At 38.2% G+C, this 7127-nt stretch overlaps 1 non-coding gene across 1 annotated transcript; it reads left to right on the plus strand.

Moving 5' to 3' along the window:
- The first annotated feature begins 5011 nt into the window (after positions 1-5011).
- TRNAR-CCG (transfer RNA arginine (anticodon CCG)) lies at positions 5012-5084 on the plus strand. Its single transcript has one exon. It is a non-coding gene; the product is annotated as a tRNA-Arg (tRNA).
- Positions 5085-7127: the final 2043 nt, after the last annotated feature.

Here is a 7127-nt window from a genome sequence, read left to right on the forward strand (position 1 = left end):
GTTTATAAGTGTCCTGCATATAATGTATATAAGTGTCCCGCATATAATGTATATAAGTGTCCTGCATATAATGTATATAAGTGTCCCGCATATAATGTATATAAGTGTCCTGCATATAATGTTTATAAGTGTCCTGCATATAATGTATATAAGTGTCCCTCATATAATGTATAGAAGTGTTCTGCATATAATGTATAGAAGTGTCCTGCATATAATGTATAGAAGTGTCCCGCATATAATGTATAGAAGTGTCCCGCATATAATGTATATAAGTGTCCCGGATATAATGTATATAAGTGTCCTGCATATAATGTATATAAGTGTCCCGCATATAATGTATATAAGTGTCCCGCATATAATGTATATAAGTGTCCTGCATATAATGTATATAAGTGTCCTGCATATAATGTATATAAGTGTCCTGCATATAATGTTTATAAGTGTCCTGCATATAATGTATATAAGTGTCCCGCATATAATGTATAGAAGTGTTCTGCATATAATGTATAGAAATGTCCTGCATATAATGTATAGAAGTGTCCCGCATATAATGTATAGAAGTGTCCCGCATATAATGTATATAAGTGTCCCGGATATAATGTATATAAGTGTCCTGCATATAATGTATATAAGTGTCCCGCATATAATGTATATAAGTGTCCCGCATATAATGTATATAAGTGTCCTGCATATAATGTATATAAGTGTCCTGCATATAATGTATATAAGTGTCCTGCATATAATGTATATAAGTGTCCCGCATATAATGTATATAAGTGTCCCGCATATAATGTATATAAGTGTCCCGCATATAATGTATATAAGTGTCCTGCATATAATGTATATAAGTGTCCTGCATATAATGTATATAAGTGTCCTGCATATAATATATATAAGTGTCCTGCACATAATGTATATAATTGTCCTGCATATAATGTATATAAGTGTCCTGCATATAATGTATAGAAGTGTCCCGCATATAATGTATATAAGTGCCCCGCATATAATGTATACAAGTGTCCCGCATATAATGTATATAAGTGTCCCGCATATAATGTATGTAAGTGTCCCGCATATAATGTATATAAGTGTCCCGCATAAATGTATATAAGTGTACTGCATATAATGTATATAAGTGTCCTGCATATAATGTATATAAGTGTCCCGCATATAATGTATAGAAGTGTCCCGCATTAATGTATATAAGTGTCCCGCATATAATGTATATAAGTGTCCCGCATATAATGTATATAAGTGTCCCGCATATAATATATATGTGTCCCACATATAATGTATATAAGTGTCCCGCATATAATGTATATAAGTGTCCTGCATATAATGTATATAAGTGTCCCGCATATAATGTATATAAGTGTCCCGCATATAATGTATATAAGTGTCCCGCATATAATGTATATAAGTGTCCTGCATATAATGTATATAAGTGTCCTGCATATAATATATATAAGTGTCCTGCACATAATGTATATAATTGTCCTGCATATAATGTATATAAGTGTCCTGCATATAATGTATATAAGTGTCCTGCATATAATGTATATAAGTGTCCTGCATATAATGTATATAAGTGTCCTGCATATAATGTATATAAGTGTCCCGCATATAATGTATATAAGTGTCCCGCATATAATGTATATAAGTGTCCCGCATATAATGTATATAAGTGCCCCGCATATAATGTATATGTGTCCCGCATATAATGTATATAAGTGTCCTGCATATAATGTATATAAGTGTCCTGCATATAATGTATATAAGTGTCCTGCATATAATGTATATAAGTGTCCTGCATATAATATATATAAGTGTCCTGCATATAATGTATATAAGTGCCCTGCATATAATGTATATAAGTGTCCTGCATATAATATATATAAGTGTCCTGCACATAATGTATATAATTGTCCTGCATATAATGTATATAAGTGTCCTGCATATAATGTATATAAGTGTCCTGCATATAATGTATATAAGTGTCCTGCATATAATGTATATACGTGTCCTGCATATAATGTATATAAGTGTCCTGCATATAATGTATATAAGTGTCCCGCACATAATGTATATAAGTGTCCCGCACATAATGTATATAAGTGTCCCGCATATAATGTATATAAGTGTCCCGCATATAATGTATATAAGTGTCCCGCATATAATGTATATAAGTGTCCCGCATATAATGTATATGTGTCCTGCATATAATGTATATAAGTGTCCCGCATATAATGTATATAAGTGTCCTGCATATAATGTATATAAGTGTCCCGCATATAATGTATATAAGTGCCCCGCATATAATGTATATAAGTGTCCTGCATATAATGTATATAAGTGTCCCGCATATAATGTATATAAGTGTCCCGCATATAATGTATATAAGTGTCCCGCATATAATGTATATAAGTGTCCTGCATATAATGTATATAAGTGTCCTGCATATAATGTATATAAGTGTCCCGCATATAATGTATATAAGTGTCCCGCATATAATGTATATAAGTGTCCCGCATATAATGTATATAAGTGTCCCGCATATAATGTATATAAGTGTCCTGCACATAATGTATATAAGTGTCCCGCATATAATGTATATAAGTGTCCCGCATATAATGTATATAAGTGTCCCGCACATAATGTATATAAGTGTCCTGCATATAATGTATATAAGTGTCCTGCATATAATGTATATAAGTGTCCCGCATATAATGTATATAAGTGTCCCGCATATAATGTATATAAGTGTCCTGCATATAATGTATAGAAGTGTCCTGCATATAATGTATAGAAGTGTCCTGCATATAATGTATATAAGTGTCCCGCATATAATGTATATAAGTGTCCCGCATATAATGTATATAAGTGTCCTGCATATAATGTATAGAAGTGTCCTGCATATAATGTATATAAGTGTCCCGCATATAATGTATATAAGTGTCCCGCATATAATGTATATAAGTGCCCTGCATATAATGTATATAAGTGTCCTGCATATAATGTATAGAAGTGTCCTGCATATAATGTATATAAGTGTCCCGCATATAATGTATATAAGTGTCCCGCATATAATGTATATAAGTGTCCTGCATATAATGTATAGAAGTGTCCTGCATATAATGTATATAAGTGTCCCGCATATAATGTATATAAGTGTCCCGCATATAATGTATATAAGTGCCCTGCATATAATGTATATAAGTGTCCTGCATATAATGTATAGAAGTGTCCTGCATATAATGTATATAAGTGTCCCGCATATAATGTATATAAGTGTCCTGCACTTCTTTTGACGAGGCTGTATTTTTACGCGTCGTCGTTTGACAGCTGTCAAACGACGACGCGTAAATGACAGGTCGTCGGCACAGTACGTCGGCAAACCCATTCAAATGGATGGGCAGATGTTTGCCGACGTATTGTAGCCCTATTTTCAGACGTAAAACGAGGCATAATACGCCTCGTTTACGTCTGAAAATAGGTCGTGTGAACCCAGACTAAGATTGTAGTCTCATCCCATCCAAACTGGGGCAATGCAATGTCATCAATCTAATGGGTATAGGGGGCTTTTGTTCGTTGCATCAAATATCACAGTCCAGGGAATGGGTATATAGCTGTTGGTGACAACACTTTTCCCTGTTCTTCCTATAGTACAAGCGTACTTGTACCCAGCAACAAGACAACGGATTCAGCCCCACGGAAGGGTTGTCAAGGAATTCAAAGTGGCTGCAGATGAAAGTCCGCTTAGTACGGGTGCAGTCAAACGTGGCGTGTTTGTCTTGTATTGTTTTTCCTATGATAAAAATATTCCGCAACTGAGCAATTGAGAAATCTGTCTGAGTTGCGTAATATTTTTCCCGTAGGATTAGGCTGAATTCACACATCGCGATTTGTTGCAACTTTTGATGCAGATTTTTGAGCCAAAGCCAGAAGTGATTTCAAAAGGAATGACAAATATAAAGGAAGAACTTGTACTTCTCCTTCCTCCTGGATCAACTTCTGGCTTTGGCTCAAAAATCTGCATCAACAGCTGCGACAAAATCTGCAACAAATACTCGGTGTGAATCCAGCCAGTCATTTTTTTTCCGCAGCGCTATTTTACGTTGTGGAAATACAAGGCAAACACGTGAGTTGTCGATGCACCCCTATAGCTAAAAACCTTCCTGGGTTGTCCAAGAGTTAGAAGAGCGGGCAAGTCTTCCACGAAGAGTCTTAGGGCACATTCAGACGTGGCGGAATTGATGTTGAACTCCGCTGCGGACAGTCCGCAGTGGAATTTCGCAGCAGCCGTTGTTTACATTTGTTTCTATACATTTTTAGGAAACTTAGTTCAGACGTTGCGGGAAATAACTGTGCGGGATTAAGGCTGCGGTGCAGAATTTCCCCTCCACAGCATCCTCATTATGTTGCGGAGAAGCTGCGGAATTTCACTGCGGATTTCAGCATTTTCATTGCAAAGGCTGAAATCTGCAGGAAGTCCGCTGTGATATCTGCAACATCTGAACATGGCCTTACTCGAGCGGTGGTCAGTCAATGTTTATTTCACCAGGTGAAACACTTTCCCAGTACTGATCTCTGCTGATAGGTGTGATTGTATGGAGAGGCTAGTTGGCGCTGTTAATGGGGGCTCCTTTACTGGCATTGATCCCATAGATCATTTGTGAGGTCAGACACTATTGTTTCGTAATCTCTATTTTAGTTCATCCCAAAGGTCTTGGATGGGGTTGAGGTCAGGACTCTGTGCGGCCAGTCAAGTTCTTCCACACCAACCAACCACCCAACCAACCCTTTAATATGCAGTTTAATTTCAGAATGTAACAAGTAAAGAAATACCTCCTGGTTATGTTAATCATTTTGCATATATTAGAAAGCAAGTCTTGGATTTGTACATCATCAATTGCATTTTCTTCACATTACCCTAGATCTTCAAAAACATTTAAAAAAAAAAGATTACTTAGACCAGTGGCGGCAAACATGTCCAGACACCCAAAACCAGACAAGCCCAGTGGCCTAATGGATAAGGCATCAGCCTCCGGAGCTGGGGATTGTGGGTTCGAGTCCCACCTGGGTTGTGTAGTTTTGAAGTATCTTTATGGACCTGTTGCACAGTCATGCCGAATCCCAAACTGTTCCCACAAAGTTGGAAACATACAATTGTCTTTAAGATGACCCTAAAAAACAACCCCTTAGCATTATCCCTCCTCCACCAAACTTTACAATGCAGTCGGGCAGGTAACGTTCTCCTGGCGTTCACCAAACCCAGACTCATCCATCAGACTGCCAGATAGAGAAGCGTGATCCATCACTCCACAGAACACGTTTCCATAGTCCAGTGGCGGCGGCTTTACACCCTCCATCCCACGCTTGGTTATGTAACGCTGGCATGCAGCTGCTCGGCCCCCATGCCATGAAGCTCCTGGGCACAATCATTGTGTGGATGTTAATACCAGAGGAGGTTTATACCCTGCAGTTATTAAGTCAGCAGAGCGTTGGCGACTTTTATGTATTATGCGCCTCAGCACTCGGCGCCCGCGCTCTGTAACTTTACGTGGTCTCTACTTCGTGGCTGAGTTGCTGTGGTTCCTAAACGCTGCCACTTTACAATAATATCAGTCACAGATGATGGTGGAATATCTAGGAGGGAAGACATTTCCGGAACTGACTTGTTACACCGGTGGCGTCCTATTACAGGACCGCGCTGGAAGTCAGTGATCTCTTTACAATGAAGCATTCTATCACTAATGTTTGTAAAGGCGACTGCATAGCGAGTGCTGGATTTTATACACCTGTGGAAATAGGACTGAATGGAACAGCCGATTAAGAGATGTGTCCCAATACTTTTGTCCATATAGTGTGTATTTTTCTGTCCCGAATCTAGAATCTCCCTACAGAAATTCCTAAAGGTGGCAACTATACGTAATATGTAGACATTACAGGAAAAAAAAACGTATTTGTCCAACCTCCCGCAGTGCTCATCACGAGATGAGAAAATAGATGGCCGCCCATGCCGCCCCGTGAATCCTCAGCCATGCAGCAGACATTAAATCTTCAACTCTGAACAATAGGGAATACAAAAATCTGTTCATTCAAATTTTCAGTGCATTTTCTGTTCTAATAAAGTCTATAGAAAGCCGCAACATATGGGAATTATTTACTGCACTTTGTAAGCCTTTGATGTCCCGTTTCTTTACTACCAACCTCTGCCAATTCACTTGGAATAGGTAAAAGCGGCAATACCGGATACACCCGATACGGCCCATTTTTTTGGTCTGTAATGCTAAAAATTACCACTAGAGGGCAAACAGTGCATAAAAGATGAATATGTAGATGTGATAAAGAAAAAACGTGTATTGATGTGAGCAACATACCGATACAAATTTGTCATGAGCTGTAACCCAGCAAGCTTATTGCAAGTTGTGCCAAATGACAAACACAACTCTAAGCATTGATAGACTCAGTTCTGCTACATCTGTATTCCAGAAGTGTAAAAAGGCATTGAGAATGATTCCCATTGACACAATCATTGGTTTATTGAGCTAAAATATATACAATAGTGGCATCGCTAGGCCTGGGAATGGAAACAGAAGACTACGACCCTCAGCTAGTGGAAAGAAAGTCACCTTAGGGATATCTGGGTGTAGTGATCATGCAAGCTAAATGATTTTGCTAGTCACAGAGTAGACTTCATTCGATAGACCCCTTGTTGTTCTTCATTGCAGAGATGCACAGATCTAGCAGAGTTGAATTAGTCATTTGGCATCGCAGTTTGTTACATTGTGTTATCTGTGGTTTTCCATAAGATCTTAACTGAGTACATTTATGACAATGCACAAACAATGCAGCTCCGAGAAACCGAATGACGTATTCAGCTCTGCTATATTTGTATTGCAAAAGAATGTGGTCTGATTGGTTGAAAATAATATTTTTATCAGAGCAAGAACATGGCCAATGTAAAGGGAGTGTCAGTCTAAAATAGATCCAAAAATTACCACCAGCTTTTGGTTCACCCCCAATTCTAGATCCTGCAGCTCTGCCCATTCAGATTGGCTGCTGTGTATAGACACGAGCCCACCACACACTGACCAAGAGGATTGAACATAGGGAGCGGATTTCTA

This window comes from Rhinoderma darwinii, chromosome 10 (assembly GCF_050947455.1).
Source record: "Rhinoderma darwinii isolate aRhiDar2 chromosome 10, aRhiDar2.hap1, whole genome shotgun sequence".
Lineage (NCBI taxonomy): Eukaryota > Metazoa > Chordata > Amphibia > Anura > Rhinodermatidae > Rhinoderma > Rhinoderma darwinii.